The sequence below is a fragment of the Strigops habroptila genome, chromosome 10, assembly GCF_004027225.2.
Source record: "Strigops habroptila isolate Jane chromosome 10, bStrHab1.2.pri, whole genome shotgun sequence".
NCBI classification, from domain to species: Eukaryota; Metazoa; Chordata; class Aves; order Psittaciformes; family Psittacidae; genus Strigops; species Strigops habroptila.
Window position 1 is genome coordinate 28,870,326 of NC_046359.1, and position 19,187 is coordinate 28,889,512.

A 19,187-nucleotide genomic window follows, 5' to 3' on the forward strand; every position below is an offset into this window, starting at 1 on the left:
GACAGTGATTGTCTAAATTTGCAAAAAAAATGAAGTTAAAATAATTATTGTTTAAACAAAAAAAAATCTGCCGAAACTATTTCTCCAGGCAAAATATATATATTTTGAGCTCAACTGTAGTTTTGGATTAGACAATTCTGAATTGGCACTAATTCTGAAAAAAAAAAAAATACTGAGCTATGAGGTACAATAGCAAAAAGCCCAAGAAGCATGAACAAATGCGTACAGTGTCTCCTAATATAAGTGCCTGGCTCTTTGGAGGCCACCAAGAAGTCTACAGTGATTGACGTGCATTCTGGCAAAGCTTTTTTCTTTTTTTTTTTTTTTCCCTGCAACAGTGTTGCAGTCAGTCAAAGTGTATAGACAAAGCTGAGTGAATACCAGTTTCCCCAGTACAGGGGCTATTTTTTCAGGAAGTCTAACTCAAACCAGATGTTTTGCTTAGACCTAGAGTTTGTTGCTGCCAAGCATCTCATCAGAGGTCAGAGTTCTGGGCTCAGGGCCCTGCTAGAATTCTTTCACAAATTGCTATTCGGTGAGGTTTTAATCCTAATGGAAAGAATAATGTGCTTGTAAAATCTGCAGTTATTACAAACACAGTATACATATTGTGGACTTCAAATGACTACATATTTCATTCCCATAAACAGGGAATGCAGATGAATGCAGTGTGTAATAGTTTTAGACATTCAAACTTAAACCAAGTATATAGTTTATACTACTGTTAACTATTTGCATTCTTAACACTCCTGTAAAATGAGTAGTAATCTTGACTAACAATTGGCAGCTCGAAACAAAACAAAATGAAAAAATCTCCAGCACATTTTGACTTGTAAGCTGTTTCCTGAAGTAAATAGGAAACTTTATGCTTTTGAGGATGTTCAGAAAACACTCAGCTTGCTAAGGCACTAGGTTTGGCACAGTTTGTTTCTTTCCTTCTTTCCTTTTTTTCAGTCTCAGTTTTTTAAATACTTTGGTAGCAGCATTTTATGGTCAAGTTAATCTTACTTCAACTATTTCTTCATACAGTTAATTATTCATCCCCAAAACCTCAGAGTAGACTGTATATAGTCCAGCTTACTTAAAAATAAATGCTGATGATACCAAGTGATAAGAAGAACTAGTGATGAAAAATCTCACTAGATTTTTGTCTTCTTTTTGGGAGCATTATTGATAAACTTCTGCTTTGATTCTACTGAAGTGAAGTTTGAGTGCAAGAAAAAATTCTCAGGTAACTTTGATAGTGTGCTGCAGCCTGCAGCTGGAGAAATGCAGCTTGATAGAACATGAAGATTAAGAGTTTGGATATCAGAAATTAATATATGCTATAGAAAATAGTGCTACAGTGCAAAACTGGATGATGTAACTAATAGCACAGTGGGACTATAGGGATGAGTTGTTCCAGTTTTATTTTATATAGCATCTTTTCAGCGAACACTGCTAAAGAATCATATTTGTGATTTTCCAAATTTGATAACTCTTCAAACTTTTGAGTCTTACATATGTTCAGCTGTATAAATATAACTGTGCTGCTTCATGTCCTCCTAATTTGTGAATTTGATGTAACTCATAAATGTGTGTTCACTTTGATGAAAAGTGTAGCTTAAGGAAAAGGTGGTGTTACTCAGAAGAGTTAATGTTATCCTGTTCGCATGATGATCATAGTCAGTGATAGTCACACTGAGAAGGAGTGTATGTATAAGGCAGTATGTCTCTGGTAATACTCTAAACTTTGAGACATGCTGAGGTCTTCATCTGTTATGCAATTTATTATCTTTTTTTATTGTTACTAATACTTGTTTATAATAAGAAAACCGCATTTTGAATGTTGATGCTCAAGTATAGTTGTTACTTTTTGGGGCGGAGGGTGCTTTTAACTACTGGTATAACTCTTCAGTGAGCCTCCCCGTTGGCTTAATTTCATTCACGGCAATGAAGGTAGAGATACGTGAAATAAATCACTGCTACATCAGTCTGGTGGTTGAACAAGAAATTGATGAAGCTGGTATTTGGGCAGCAAACTCATTTCATAGATAGTATGCATTTTGTCAGAGATTTTTACTGCTATATTCTTTAGGAAGAAAAATGTGGCCAAAGAGATATTGGTAAGCTTCTTTTCCATTATAGTGTACACTTGTATAAATAGTATTTTCCCCTTGGTTTATTGAGTAAATATGACTTACATTTAGATACAGAACTGAATTAGAAAACTGGAGTTCTTTTAGTGGGTAGATTATAAATTTTAACTTTGTCCTGTTAGAATCTGCATTTCAATTAACTGAGACTATTTCTTTTGTTTAATAAACATCTAAACTCCCATAAAGACATACTACTTTTATTGCAAGTCAGATGCTTTTGGTGCAAGCTGGTGCTTCAAGGTGAGAAAGTGAATATTAAACACGGGTTGAAATTAATACATACAACCTAATCATTCAGATGCAATAAGAAAAAGTGGAGACAAACTGCAATCTTATAAGAGAAGCTTTTTCATATTAATGAGTTTCCATTTGCCAATAATTCTGTCATTTGTAACTTGAATCATTCATCACCCCTGCAAATGGTTCTTTCAAGACGTTATTTGCAATTTTGTCTTGTGTTTTTGTCCTTGATGTTGTGAAAATGACCGTCTACAGTTACAGGAATGAAAAGAGATCTCATTCAAACATCTTTTGTGTTTCCACTTTCAGTGAAAAATGTTTTTCAAACCTGCAGCTGGTTATTTCTGCAGGAGTTCCCACTTATATTCAGGTTTGATTGACATTCTGAAATGGCAGCTTTTCATGAAAAGCTGTTAACTTGTAGAATTTGGTTATGGTACTAAGACAGACTGACTTTGTTCTACTGTTGGGGCCTGTCCAACCTAAACACAACCCTGCATCTGAATTTAATAGTGCTACTCAGCACAGGGAGCATGAGCTTTTTTTCTTTTTTCGTTTTTCTTTTCTGTTTTTTTAACACTGGTTCGTCTGATGTGTTTTTGAACCTGACCTGATAGGTACTCATCCTGAGATCTTCTCTGTCAGTAATTGGGTTAATTGGCATTCTCCTTTTTTCTCCCGCTTCTGGGCTAGCAGGTTGTGCTAGATTGTGCTTCCATAATTTGAGTGATGGACTGTATTTTTTTTCATCATTTTACATGCTGAAAATAAGTGAAAAATGTGCTTTAATGACTCTACAAGTACTACAGTGTCTGTCATAAAAGTGACTGCAGCCTTTATTACTATTTATTTCTGAAGTTTTGAGTGTGAGGGCAAGCTTATGTTATTAACAATTTTTCTGAGCAATGATTACTGTTTAATTTCTAGTCAAGAACTGAGAAAGCAGTGCATGACACAATTATCCTGCCCTCATCTTTACTGAGTTGGTCTTTAATTTCATGGTAGAATGTTGAATGTGGGAGAGAGAGATATTATGCAAAATCAGTTATGCTCTGTGTTTCTTGCCAAGCTTTTATATAAGGATATAAAAGTACCCCTATATATTAGCCGAGAAGGAAGAAGAGCATTTGTGACTTTGAAATGGATTACTATTTACATGAGGGAACTGAGAAAAAAACTAGAGATCCAAGCATCCCAGCATCCATAACTGATGTCTACTGTTGTTTCATTTGAGTGTGAGAAATAAAGCATGGGAAATATTTGGGGTGTTCCACAGATTAGCTTGTACAGTCTTGTAAGAGTAAATTTGTGTGATTTGTAGGAGGGAGCATTTGAGTTTTGTTTTATAAAGGAGATAATAGTGTCATTTATTACAAGTGATTGTACCTTGCTGATAGATTAAAAAATGTATTTTCTGCATACCATAGTTAAAAATTCTTGACTGTTTTCTTAACTGGCTAATTGCTTTTATAAAACTTTGTCTGTATATTTGCGCCTACTCCTAGTGATACACAAATAGATATACTCATTCAACCCCATGTCACTGTAGTCTGTTTAGGGTGCTGAGATGGTAATGTGAAATATGTCCTCCTAACGCTGACTTTGTAAATGTCTCCTTAGTCATTTGTGATATGGCACTGGTACAGCCACGTTTTGGTTAATATTGAAAACCATGTGTGTTTTTACTGTGAAATAAAACATGATTTGCTTGATCCTTTTCTTCAAAATTATCTAGACTATGTGAAAGTGACTGTTTTCTCAGATGCCTGTTCTGTAGTTTTCTAAATTTTAAAATGAATTTTCAAGTACCAACCAGAAGGCAAATTTCATGTTGACGAACCAATGGTTACAGTTCTGTCCCATAATTTTGAATGAATGCTTGCGAGCTTCTTGTGAGCTTTCAGAGTAAAAGCAAAAGCATCTTAGTTGCCACTCAGATGTTACTGTTAAAAACTAATACACGCCACCGCTATTCCTCCAAGCAAAGGCAGGATACAGCATACAAGCTTTTTGGTATACCCTTAAGGTCACTGTGAAATACTAGACCAATTGAATTAAATGGCAAACTGCCCATTGACTTTAAATGGAGTCAGGATTTTGCCCTTTAACTCTATCAGGCCCTAAGGGCAAGCAGATTTCATTCTTAAACAGACCAAACATGGCAGTCTTTCAAAGGAAAGTTGAGCTGTTGTGAAGTCTGACCCAAACTGCAAAATGCGGAGTGCCATACAGAGACCTTGAACTGCACTTGGAAGTCAAAGGGGTACGGGTAAATAACTACTGTCCTGTTGGATGCAGTGGAACATGGTTACCATTTTGAAATGCTGTTTTCTGTATCATTTTCTATAGGAAAACATTATTTTCTTAAGTCATTGACTGCAAATGAGCGTTCTTCATTTAAAAATGGGCAGGAGAATATAGAGAGCGGGAGACACTAACCAACATCGCACTGCTTCACACTGTTTCCATGCAGAGTATAACAGGTCGGATTTTTCTTATGACTCTCCCAGCTATAGGGCTAAACATTTAAAACTTAAAACTTGCTTTTTGTTTGATTGGTTTTGTTTTCTTTTTTTAGTTCCATATTTAATGATAACTTTCTGGTATTCCTTCATTAGCCCTCCATGGTAAATTTTCAATAATATCCATGGGAATTTAAATGCTGTCTTTTTTATTTAAAGAAGAATCTGTTAAGACAGAATGATTATCAATAAATTAAGGATTGAAACGCTAGAATGATTTACGATCACAGAAATGTTGAACTGCAAAATAAAACTTTAAGAAAAACAAATTTCAACCAGATAAGCATATATTAAGGGTCTTCAAACTCACTCGTTTTACAAGAGCAATTGTTATGCTTATTTGCAATGGTGTAAGTACTATATCTTATTATTACAGAGCAAATTGAAAATTCTTTGGTGAGCCTGAACTTTTTTGCCGCATTTCGCTGGGCAGAACAAGTAAGCAGCCTTGTAACACTTTTTCCCCCTCTAATTCACTGGTTTAAGTTATGATACTTTGTTTCAATTTGGCTTCCTCAACTAGTATGGAAATGCTTCTGTGAATGAAGATTCTTGTACCTGTTTTCTCCCTCAAGATTAGCATAAATTGAGACATCACAAAACTTCAGAGTAGGTGGGCTGATAATTTGGGCATTCTTTGTGTTAAATCCCTCCCCATCTGTTTGGGTTAGGTTGTTTTCTTCCCCTCAGCCTTTATTCCCGTGGCATAGTTGTCCTTCATTTTATTTTAATTTGGCTGATGGATGCAACTATATATTAATGAACTGGAGGGAGGAAATTAAAGAAATGTTCTCCTAAATTTCTTTCTCTTCAGTAGAAGAGACAGGTCCCTTTTACTCCTAAATTGTAAGATTAAAAGACTACTTTTGATCTTAATTAATGCTGTTCTAAAGCAGCATTCCAGACCATGCTCTCAGTCTTGTCTTCTCAAAGTGTAAGTTGGCAGGGTTGCATGCTGTCTGCTGTCTTTGCAACTCCTTCTGTCTATGGTGGTGGAGTAAAGCCATGTTGGTGAATGTTATGTATATATGTTACGATGAATGAATGAATATGTTAGGTGCATCTCATTTAAATCTGTTTTTGCCATACCTTTTCCTTACTTAACTGAGGGCCATTGTTTACTCTGAGTATCACTGTTAAAGAACCCAGGTATTTTGCTGAAAACACTTATAAGTGTAGGTAAGGAGGGTAATGGTACAGATTTTGACCTGAAGTGTGTGTAAAATAGTATGTCCATGCTCTTTATTTTCATAGCATTCTTTCCCTCTGTACACATCATTAGACTGTCTCTCTTTTATCACATCCTGAGATCTGATCCTATGTTACTGTTACTAGGTACCATATAATTTCCCAGCTCTATTTAGTAAGCCACTATGCCTCTCCCATAATCTTTTCTGAAAAGCCAGTGTCCCAGGTAAATGGTGTATCTTAATGTGTTGTAGGGTTTAGTTTTTCAGGACTTTGGGAAGAAGTGTGCTAAGGTTTCTATCTCTTTAAGTGACTGCATCCTGAATTTGAGAGAGACCTTTCAGAATGGCCTTTTTTTTTCCTGAGTGGCTTTTTGCCTTTTTTTTTTTTTCCTTCCAGTCATAAAATGCAAGGTATATAACTAATAGAATAGAATATATACTAATATATGATTTAAAGATATGAATGCTTTATGAAACTTTTGAATCAGTTAGAAATAAGAATGGATTCTGAGCAAGTGCAGTAGTTTTCTGAAAATGCCAGTGTGAATTTACATTCCCAATATCCAAAGACACAGAAAGCTGGAACGGAACTCTATTAGAACACTCTTTTATGTGACAAAGGAATTTTGTTGCTAAAATTTCAGGCTGTAGAGTAAAAATGTAATTTTTGCATAACAATCTGTTTGCAGAATTTGTGATGCTTCTACATTAAGCTATTGGAAATGTCCTAATGCTGCAGACCTCCAAGAGAACTCTTTCTGTGGCTAACACTTGTGGACAGAATTTCAGATTGAGAAAAATGTACGTTTTGGTGCAATGAGGTGCAGTGTGTGCAGATAGAAGAGAAAACACTCCTGAAAAATTTGGATCAGAAAGTATCTGTTTCTTTTTTGAGGCATTAAAGTCAAATGATGGAAAAGACTGAAAGTCATTAAATAAGATATCTGTGCATAAGCCATCATGAAGAATATTATCATTTATAGCTTTTTGTTTGTTCCAAGTATAAATTTCAAAATGGCTGATGTGTTTTGCCTTCCTTTGAGACATTTCTGTCATGTGATGTGACATAACGTAGAGTCTATGTGCAATGCTCTCTTCTCATTTTCCTAGCTATCCTAGCTATCCATATTTCAGTATATTTTGGATGAGGTTTCCATATCTAATACCTAGAGGTCATCAGCATGCATATAACTTGAAACATTTGGATGTTGGTTTCCAGTTCTCTTGTAGAGGCATACACACAATAATAAAAATCTACTCCTCTTAAATCCCATCTAACTTTAAAAGGAAACAAAAAAAAAAGGAGGGTTGGGGGAACCTACAACAAAACCACCACCAAAAACCCAAACAAACACAAAATCCAACAAAAACCCCAAACTAAAGTACAGGGTATTTTTAGTTTTTCTACATACCTGTTTTACAGAGTCTGTATCTTAGGAATATACTTAACTGAAACAGTTTTGGAGCCATTTATCCTATTTGTTGTGCATGTAAGGTGGTCTAGTCAATGTTGCTAGCAGTTAAGTAGAGCAGGAGAACTTGGGATCAGCTTTTGGAGACGTGTTTCCTGCTGCTAGGATTTCACTACATCTGTGCTATTAGTTTCGTTTTCCAGCTTCATATCCAGACCTTAAAACGGAATAGCCTAGTTGCATCTAAATCTCAATTACTATTTGAATATAACTTATAAAGGAGGGACCTTAATTTTTACCACTGAACTGGGCATATGAACATTTCCTCTGGAACAGGATATGTAATGGATTTGTTTACAGTCCTATTCTTACTCCAGTTGCTTAATGGGACAACTCAAAACAGATATGAAAACATTTATAAACTGACCCTGGACCATACAGTCAGAGAACATCAGTGCATGAACATCATAAAATATTGGAGAAGCAAAATGTATACTGTTTGCTTCTGGGTAATGATGCTCAGGTTGCAGACAGGAAATGAAGAATTGTGGTTCTCTTTCTTTTACTACTACTTTGGTTTAAGGGAAGTTACTAAGTTCTTGTGGTTTTGATTTGTCATCTGTAAAACTGGGACTGTTTTCAGGTACCTATATCTCAGTAGTGTGAAGTTTAAAGGTTCTGCAGTGTTCGTGTGTGTGTGGCTGTGGCAGGGGAAGTTATTGCTATTCTAATTTCACATTATCCTAGCAAAGCTGGAACTGTTACTGTAAGAAAGTATCTCCCAGAAGTTCTGTCACCTACAGCTTGAAATAGTCTGAATAAGTACACTAAAACCAAGTCACCACTTTATATCTCTGCACTTTCTGCCACTGGAAGTTTGGAAGAAGTTAGGAGTACTTCTAAGGTTTCATGAAAGGACTTCAATGTTTTCGAGAATGCACTATTCTAATGTGCACATTTCCTAGGCTCTTAGGAGTAGGATCTAGGGTATTGCAAAGTGGGAGGTTCAGTGACTAGTTTGCTCTTAGGTGCAGGATGAGTAACTAGAAAAATAGTGTGTATTCTTGTATGCAGGAGCTATTTGGGATGTCTTTTCAGGTTGCCTAATATCCCCCCCAAAACAAATCTAACCCTGTTTAAAAGGTTGTGTTCAATTACTGGTAACTTTAAAACAAATAAATAAATAGTCTGAATTACTTTGAATTTTACTTTTCATCCTCAAAATTTTCAACTCTCTTTATAAGCCCCCGACTGAAATGATCTCATGTCCTAAACAAGACTGAATTAGAGTCAATTCAACATTTTTAATTGCTAATGACAATGAGGCACAAATCATGGAACTGCCTATAACTGGATCCTGTGTCTTTCATGATGGGCAAAGTCATAAACGTGTTACTTTAGTAGCATATTCTAATGATGTCTAGTCCTAAATATATTTATACTGAAAAACACTGAGAAATTTCTCTGTTTTTCTGTGTTCAAATAGCTAACAGAAATGAATATAAACTGAAATGAAGACAGAAGCCTGTTAAGCAGATCACTTCAAGTTACTTGCTTCTGTACTTGTAGAATTATTCATATTTGTAAAAGTTTAAAAAGAAATATTGAATCACTAAATTGATGATTCAGCTAAGACATCTCTCTTTCCATTTTGAAACAGAAAACTATATTGTTGAATGTTGATTTTAAACCTGTGTTAGAACCTTGTTTCAAGTGTAGTGTATAAACTTGAGAGGTTTGCTATGGTAGAAAACTTGCAAACTGAGATTTACTAAGCTTCCACATCATCTCTGAACTCTGATCTCTTTCTCTTGCAACATGATGTTAACCCCCTTTCAGAATGCCAGCTAGCCCTGATCTGCTGAAAGCATTGTGTCCTTGCCTGTGTAAGTCAGAAAGCAAGTCTTCTGCTGGTCACTGAAATGTACCTGAAGATGGAGGTCTGAATATTGCAATTAAAACACACTTGTGTGAATCTTTTAACTTCTACATCAAATGCTTTAAAAAAAAAAAAAAAAAAAAGGAAATAAATCCTAGTATTTGGGCTTACTAAGGCTCTGTTTTGTTTCGTTTTAAATAAGCTAAGCTAACATTTTTAAGAGGAATTTGTTCTGGCTTTGTGATGAAAGAGCGTTAGAGGCAGCACACAATCGCCAATGCTATTAGTTTTTAGGCTGCATTTTCCTCTTCATATTCCTCTTCATATTCTTGACTGCCTGTGTTTTTAAACAATAAAAAAAGAAGAGTGGTTTTCTGAAACTTCTCCCTAATGGAGCTTCAAATTTTATCTTTGAGCTTTTCTTAGTTTTTACAGTCATATGAAAACTTAATTATTATTCTAAGGCTACTGAACTATCTACCATACTTACTGAAAAGTTCCAATCTCCTGCTGGATTCTCTTTATAATTAAGGTGAGCATATGCTCAATACTGAAGTAGCTATCAGATTTATAGGTCTTTGCTTAAGTTGAGTAAACTTAGAGGTGTGTATTTGCAGGATTGCCTTTGGAATCAAGAATTACCTTTGAACCTCCGGTGGTACGCACCAAATCTTTGTGTGGCTGAGACCTGCATCCTCAGTTATATCTTGCCCTTGAGATGTGTTTGCAGGCTGGGAGTGGCATTAGATGTCCATGAATCCTTCTTTTGCATGGAAGGGTAGAAGTTGCTTGGGCAGAGGTAGTAATAATGATGTGCCAGGCATAGCTGTCTTCCTCATCTTGCCATTATTTGGATTACCTCTGCTCCTTGCATCAGCCTAGCCAGCCATGTGCTATGGACCTCACTACGGGACTTGCACTTCAGCTTTCTTGCCAAACTTTGTGTCTTCCAGGAGCTGAAGCTTGACTATAGCTGATATAAGATGTCTCAGCTGTCTAATTTATGATCAGAGCAATTTCTGCCTTGCGGAAGGAAAAGTCAAAAACTTAATGTCTTGATCGAGATTATTTAGAACAACTGCCTTTTGGTGTTCTTAAAATACAAGTTTGTACAGAAAGGAACATCTGATAATAAAGATTTTTTTTTTTTTTCATATTTAAAAATTCTGGGTTCTCGTAGTATAAGTAATAATTTACCAAAGCAGACATACATTGAATAAGCCTATCTAATAATTTGATTTATCCATCTGGTACCTCATGTCTTAACTCTCAGCCCTTTAGAGTTTGGGTTTTTTTCATCAGATAAAACTTCTATTGAACTTCTGTCCCTAATTAACATAGTGGGACACCACCAGTGATTTCAGTGGAACAGACCTTGCTTCTGTTCCCCTTGCATCGCCCTTCATGTAAAGTGAGGGTATACTTCTGCAAATGGGTGGGAGGCAGACAGAAATGCTGCAAGTTTAGAGTTTTAATTCCCTTCTTACTGGATGATATACCAGCTTGCAATTGTAAATATTTATACAAATAGAGAATTCTGTTCCCTCTACCTTATAAACATCAGCAAAACCAAACCTGAGGCAGTACAGTTGCTTTTTGGACTAAATGCTTTTATAATTAGAATTCACAAGGATATCCAATTTTTAAATGATGGTTTTTTAGGAGTTTCTAAAGTATTAAATCTTAAATTTTCGAATACTTTATTTCTTTCTTATTTTTTTGTGATTTCCCAAGCTTGTCTATAACTCATTTTGGTTAAGCTTTAGATCCTTCATAAAAAAAAAAAAAAAACAAAAAAAATCACAACCCCCCTCCCCCCCAAAAAAAAAAAAGAGAGAGAAACAATTTTGCAGTGGAAATGGAGGTCAGTTTTTAAAATGAATGATGCCATAATCTGTGATCAGATTACACATTTGCAATGAATATGATCATATATACAATAGTTAAAAGCTTTAACTTTGTAAGTAACTTGTAAACTTTGTGAGTCAGTAATAGTAAGGAATGATTATTTACAAATCATTCAGTAGAGAATACCTAAGAAAACTCCTTATGTTCCAAGCAATTTTTATTAATTTGCTGCACTACAAAATTTTGCATTATTGCATGTGTTTGAAAATAATTTAAGCACTGTATATTTGTAATGTTTTAAAGAAGCCTTTTGAAGGAATTTACAAACCTAGAGTAAAAATAAGGGTTATGTTATGAGGCCACAGATCACAGCATCTGTTGGGGATGCTGGGAAAATAAGTGCTCTTTGATTTGTGCTTTTTCCCCTCCTACCTGCTGAGATCTTATTTGTTTAAAAAGATGTGTATTGCAAGAGAACTCAATTGCTATTTCCATGTATGGGGTATACATGCACTATTCTTGTTTATGCCATTCCACTAGTTTATTTTGATTTCTCAGTTTTTATATTATGGTAATCACTTTACCAGTAATGATCATATACTGACAATAGTGATGATGCTTCTGAAATGTTGCTTGGTTTTGAGAATAACAGAAATGTTGGTGTTCTAATTCACTTGTAAAAATTGTCATTGAGAGCTTAATTATTTTAGTGCTGACAAGTTTGTGCAGCTAATTTGTTATTCAGTCCTGTCAGCTTTTCAACCTCCGATGTGCAAACATTTTGCTTGCGCTTATATGTAATAAGAAAAGTATTAACTATACATTTTAATGCCAATTTTGTTAAGCTTAGCACAGAGCAGAATTCTAAAAGGTCACAAACTTACTACAACTTGAGGTTTTTTTCTACCAATTAATTATTTATGCTTTTGCTTTAAGTATAACTTGCTGTTATATAGAATGAGTGGTGCTGAGATTTGTTTTAGTTGTCAAAGTTTTGAATGACACAATGGATCCTTATGTACTCTGCCTGTTGAATCCATAAATGCTGGTGCTGAACAAACCTCTGTTTTTTCACGTTTCCTGGCTTTCTGTCGGCTTTCAGTCTTCCATGGGTCATTCAATAAACACTACCCTGGGTGACTTTTTTTGATTTGCCATATGTCAATCAAACTGAAGTGCATGCTTTTAAGTAAGCAGAGAAAATAAGCTTGCTTTATTTGAGTTTGGCTGTGTCTTCTGCAGGACAGTGTCATTCCTAGCTTATTTTTGCCTTTAGCTCTGCAGTGGAAGAGGTTGGGGATCAAGAGGGAGAGGAGTGCCTGTTGAAAGTGAAGGAAGAGCCAAATAGAAAAAAGGGGAGAACTGAACAGCAGAATTTGAAAGTGTTCTTTAAGCATATTCAATTTGAACTGTTCAGCTTTAAAAGCTTTTTCCAGCAAGTGTTTCAGGACGTGGTGTAACATTAAATAATTTTTTTTCCCTATCTTAATTATATGATGACTAATTCTGTTGGTGTGGGATTAAAAAAATGCTGAACGTCATTGTTTGGTATATACATTTTTTTCTAATGAGAGAATAGATACGTAAATATGTAGTAAATATGTTCTTGGTGCATTGCTGATGAGTCACCTCATGTAGCAATTGCTAAGTGTGTTTATACACTGAATTTATGAAAGCCATTGAAAATGAGAAGTTGCTTATATTAGACATCTAGGATACAATAAAACATGTATCAACTGTACAAATCTTTCCTTTCTAGAAAATACCCTTCAGTGAATTTTCATTTTTATTGTAGTTTTTGCTAGTATTGCAAATAACCACATTTCTCGTTAGAGCTGAGTGAGAGTAACCCCAATGTGTCTTCAGTGGAGCTGGAAGAAGTATGTGTATTTATATAGATCACATCTCCTGGGGGCTCCCTTTGCTCTAAGAGAGGCCAGAGGGAACCCAGGAGCTGCTGTTCCTCACCCATCTGCTACAGGGCAATGGATGGTCACTGACTTCAGACTAAACAGAATTCCTACAGATGACCAAACTCACCTAGGCTTCATGACTTCTGTCTTGTCCATCTAAAAATGTACTATTCCTTCTTCCTCTGTCAGTGTAATCTTTTTCCAACTGAATTTGTTGCCTTTCAGCCATGGGATCTATGAAACTCCGCTCCTGATGATTTGTCCTTGCTTTATCTTTCTGTAGTATTGCAGGGTATCCATATAATTGCAGAGCTTTAACAGCTCAAAAATGCAGGTTTGGACTAGAATTGAAGTGCAAGGTTTTCCACCTGTAACAATTTGAACAATCACCATCGTTACTTATTGGCAAAGAAAATATTGCCCTGAAATCTCCAAGAATTATGCAGTTGACTATAATTACAATTCAGATTGCTGCCTCTTAGTTCCATAACAAAATGCATTGGAGAAAACTGGTACCTGCTCTGGAAAAAGAAGGGTGGTTTTGGATATATGTCATTGCTGCTAGCTTGCTCATGTCGAAGAAGTTAGCGTTAGAAATCAGACATATTAGCAATGGGTTTGAATTTGTATAACAAGCTTAGCAGTGTTACTGCTTCTGTTAGGACACAAGCACAAGTAAATATAAGACAAATTCCAGCAACTTGCCAGTAACTTCAAGCATTTACATGATGAAATGTGTTTTGTTTGGTTTTTTTTTTTGTTTGGTTTTTTTTTTTTTTTGTGTCAGAGCTGACAAACTTTGGTATTGTTTCATCATTTTTTTTTTTTAAATATAAATCCATTTTTCCCTCTTGGGATATTTCAGTAATAGTAATATGCTGTTAAAATAAACACAATTTAAATTTCTGAAAACAAGAAATGAGCCAGAGTTAAGTACATAGGATAACAGTATATGCTATAACAATATAACATTTGGAGAAACCACAAACAATCTTCTAAAGAAATTCTTGAAGTTGGGTCCTTTTATCAAACATCAGATGGATAAGCTTGTTGTCTTAAAATCGTAAGTGAAAGGGATTTTCCAGAGGTTGCTAGAGATTAAAACCTCTGCCTGAACTTTCCAACTTTTCCACCTGACATGTAAGGTGCATTTTCATTTTTTTTTTATAAATCTGCACATGAAAAGGTATTTCTCATTAGACTATACGTGCTACATTCGTCCTACTGTACTTAAGGGCTTGTCCTGAATGCATTTTGCTTTTGTGGTTTCACAAGTATTTGAAATGCAGCTGGCTGTATGTAGGCCACAGCACTGGTAGAGAATGTTTTTCCCTCTTTTAAATTTTAAAACATGTTTCCATGGATTGAATCTCTGTAAAATAATAGTTTTGAACTTTGCTTAGGATGTGTTGTCCCACCTAATTTCTCATTCAGTAAATGTCATTCAGCTTGCACAGTTATACCTCTTTTAAAGTATATTTTTTCCAAGAGGCATGTTGGCTAGTCTCACATGCCAATATTAAAATTCAGGGATATAGAAGTTAATGGTAGGTACCAACAAAGTAATGTTTTATGAGGTGTTAGAAGTGTTTCAGGACTTACTTAAAGACAGAAAAAATTAAATTGCATTTACTTTGTTGAAGGTTGACTTTTGCGTTTAAAGGACAAGTGAGGTCTAATGTGATCAAAATCCTAAATAGATGGTCTGATGTGCAGCTTGGTCTTATTTAGGATGAATGTTGATCTTGTTATAATATTGTAAAGCTGAGCTTGGGTCAAGAACCTGTAGGTCGCTGCCCAGACTTGAGAACTCCTTCGCTCCCCACTGCTTTGTGACCAGCATCATTAGGTCATGTCTGCACTACTTTGGCTCTTGAGCATTGTAAAGTAATAACGATGCACAGGCTGTTTGTGTCAATGTCTGTTGATGTTTGTAAATGTCAAATAACAAGTATGTAAGAATAACTGTGTGTTGAAGTAGATTTTCAAGCTGTTTGAATTTCTCTTTGGTAAACATGCAATCATACCATATTTTCTGAAATTATGATTTTATAGGGGAACAGGAAAATATTATCATATGCATTATAGTTACGTGTATTATTTTAGTATTGGCGGGGGGGGAGGGGATGGGGCCAGGTTGCTGAAGGTAAAATGCTTAGAGTTGTAATCTACTTCCACGTAAAAGCTGCCTGTTAGGGTTCTGGTTTTGTACTAGTAATCCGGTGTTTGGTGTGTGTGGTCAGGCAAAGTCAATCAGTGGACTGGTCCACCATCTATGCTTATGGAGATTGACTAAGTGCGGTCTCCAGGCTTCATGTGAACAGGGGTTCTTTGACTTGATAAACTTATCATGCTGATGACAAATGTATTTTTATAGTGTCTGTACTCTTGTATACTGCTAGAAATAGCTGAGTGGCTATTTAAAATTCTGCCTTCATTTTGTGTGAATCAACAGGTTTTTGAAACTGGAAAATTGCTTTCAATTACAGTTCTAGTAGCACCCTCTCAAGGAACAGATAAGTTTTTAGTGATGTTAATTTATAGTTCTTGAAACTGAGCAGAACAACAATCCTTGCTCTCTGCTTCATACCATATAAAGGGAAAAGATAGCTGAAGTATTTTGATATGATGATAGGACAAAACTATCATGTGCATAATACAAATGTCCTTTAATGCTATTCTTTAGTGTTAAACATTGTGTTGTGTTTGATAAAAGTACATGAAATGAAGTTATAATGATTTCTTTTTTTTTTGTTGTTGTTGTTGTTAGCATGGGTTTGCAGAATGGTGGTTTTAAAATATGCAATATAATATTCTTTTTCTGGCAATTTCTACAAATTTGCCACAGACTAATTTGAGAGGTAATCATGACCAGAAATCAAAATAGCAGCCATTGATTTTTTTCCAAGTTCATGAATGTACATTACATTTAAGATATTTGGTATGCATTTTATATAAATATTAGAAAAACGTAATGTTTGAATTTCATTTATTGGTCAACTTACAGTTACTTACTGGAGCAGTTCAATTAATCAAGTAATTTAATTTCATGTGTATTGCTCCCTGGCTCACTTGATAATTTCTTACAAATCAAATACTAAAATACAGTTAAAGTGCCTGATATTTCCAAGGGCAGATTAATTTCTGTAGTCCTCCCCACAAAAAACTCAAACTAAACACATGTCTAACTACTTCCTAATGCTATCTGTGAAGCAAGGCAGCTGTTTTCTGCAGAGTGATGATAGGAGAAAGTTCTCGGATTTGCACTGGACATCCTGCAGTTTGTGGAAAGACCATTGTTTCTGCTGGCCCTAGTTTCCTTAAACTTGGGTATCAATTCTTTTTATCAGTTAGAGATCATAATACAAAATGAAGTCTTCTGCTCCAGATCTACAATTCCAGCAGTAAATATTTTCATGGTAGCCATTTCTGAGTATCCTTGTAGTAAAACCTTAACAGTTTCAGCAGGGGCACCTTCACACGTAGGGTGTCCTATTAACATGGAGTTAGTGTTAATATGATAATGTTTTATTTAGAAGGATGTGTGTGGGATCAGCTGATGTAACGATCTGCCATGTTGGTTTGTGGAGGAGTTGTTGGAGGCTGTGCAGCACAGAATTCTGCATAAGTACACTTTGGAAGTAGCCTTGCATGTTTGGCTTGGGCTTTATTTGTGCAGGTTTTATTCTGATGTACTTAGTGCTACAGTTAAGAGGAATTCCTGTCTTTACAGGCCCGTTGTAGCAAGTAAGTAGCATGGAGTATATGTGCTTCTAGTAGTGTCTGAATAATCTGATACCACCTCAGTGCATATAAATAGTACATAGAAGTATAAAATACTATCTAATCTCTGATATTTGAGAAGATGAGTGAAATTGCTGGAAGACTGGAAAATGCACTGCAGTTTAAACCTTTCTGAAGTGTAACCTGTTAGCAGTAGGAAGTCTTGACAATGGCATCGGGATAATGATGTTTTTAATTAACTACTTTTAGAAATGAAATTCATAACACTTATCTGCTTTGTATCAATGTAAAGAGGGATGTCAAAATTTCTTCATCAAGGCAAAAGGAAGCTGTAATGGTCAGTAGCTGCATCTTGGGAGGCAGATTTGCTGTCTGGAAAGTTTTCCAATGTCATTCACTAGCTGAACATATCTTACTTCTGTGAGGTATTGGTTGGTAGCTGAGTGATTGTTTTAGCCAAGCTGTTTTCTGCTTATCCTGGTCTTGTCACATCAGCCCATTCGCTTTATCTGTATCTTCAAAAACATGCTGGGATGTCCACTCCAAGTGGTATGACTGTTGTGTCATACCACACAAGTGGTATGACTGTTGCAGTAGTAAAGTACAACAACTTGTGCATGTCTTATTTTGTTGGGTTTTTTTAATGCGGACTGTTACGTAGCAATGAAGTCAAAAGACGCAAATCATCTCTGGGAGAGATCTTGAGACCTGAGAACTTCTTGTCTTCCTGGCACCAAAAAAACCAAAAAAGCAACAAAAAACCACAAACCAATTTTTCCAAATTGTGTGTATTCTGTTACACAAAACTTTACATGAACTATTGCACCCACAAACTTAAGTCTTCAGATAAATGCCAACTTCATATTTGAAACTGATGATACGTAAGCACTGGACTGTCTTCCAGTAGCAGAGGTATTTCAGGATGATTTTTGATTGTGATGTATCCTTTCCTTGGTTTTGGGAGTACTATAGTTGGCTGAATTGCTATCTAGTTTCACTTTCAGCAGACTGGAAATAAAGCTTCAGCTGAGTCAAGCCTTCCAAACAACTGCTTAGAAAGATGAGGCCAGATCTGTGGGTTACCATCTTTGCTCCACCCCATGCTATAAGGCATTATGGAGACAATGGCGAATGCCTCTGTTTTGAATCATATAACTGCGTGTTACTCCTTCTGAAGAATTATCATTGTCTTACAGAATGAGACTGAAATCTGGGGAAACAGCAATCTACCTGATTCTCTGCCACAGACTCTACTTTATATTCTGAGTAGTTGTTTTAGACCAAGGTATTTTTAGAGGTAGCCAGTAACTACTACAGTTAATGGAACTTGTTAATGTAACTTGTGAAACTACATGATAATGAACTTCCAAGTATCTTGGAGTCATAGCCTTTACCAAAAGCAGAAAGAAATTGAGGTCTTTGCATTTTTTCTCTCCTTTTGTCTTCCTTCATCATAATGAAAAAAAAAGTTAAATTAGTATCTTTATCTTAATATATTTTGAATTTGTGATTCATCAAGGAAAATCTAGCCCAGTATTTGCCAGCTGTACTTGGCAAAGAAGAGAAAATGTGTGTTGTTTCTGAATGGTTTTATTCTGGTTTTTGTACTGTGCTATATAAATGCATCCTTGCATGAGTGTGTGTGTGAGCTGGAAGCCTCTAGCTCTAGTACATAACTCAGCTGATGGCAGGAAAAGGAGGGAATATATAGAACATCCTGGCTATGAGAAGCTGCATCTTCAGTAAGTCAGAAAAATAGAAACATAAAACTTCTTTTTAGGGTGTGGGATATTTTGTTTTGTTTATATCTCTTTATTCAGAAAAGAAGCCATTGTGTTGTAGTAGCAACACATTAGCATGTAGAAACTGGCATTTAATCTGCAAAGTGTACAAGTTAAGCTTGGTGGCTGTGAGGCCAAGACTGTGTGCAAATGTACATATGCGTGTACTTATGCATTTACATTGCAAACTTTATATAGGAGGAGCAATATTGGCAAAATTTGTGCTTCCTGTTTGTGAGTAACTTTATTAGGTATAGTATCATGAAAATACATCCCATTACCATTATCTGAAGAGAGTGGGCTATGAAATACATTGTATCAATATTAGTAGATTGGGATTGATCCTGTTGGCATGTTAAATTTAACTGTGAAATCTTTAGAAGATCTGAATGGCTTAGAAGGTAAAACAAAGTAATAGATGAAGTGTTTGGTGTCTTGGCTTGGATCCAGCTTGATGTCTTAAATGGATGCATCACAAAACCACAACAGATCAACCCAGATTTACATGAACGATGTCTAA

The 19,187-nt window shown here is 35.6% G+C and overlaps 1 protein-coding gene across 6 annotated transcripts in view; it reads left to right on the forward strand.

Annotated features, from left to right (window-relative positions):
• SRBD1 (S1 RNA binding domain 1) overlaps positions 1 to 19,187 on the forward strand; it is a 134,047-nt gene that overhangs the window by 93,102 nt on the left and 21,758 nt on the right. The window lies entirely within an intron of this gene.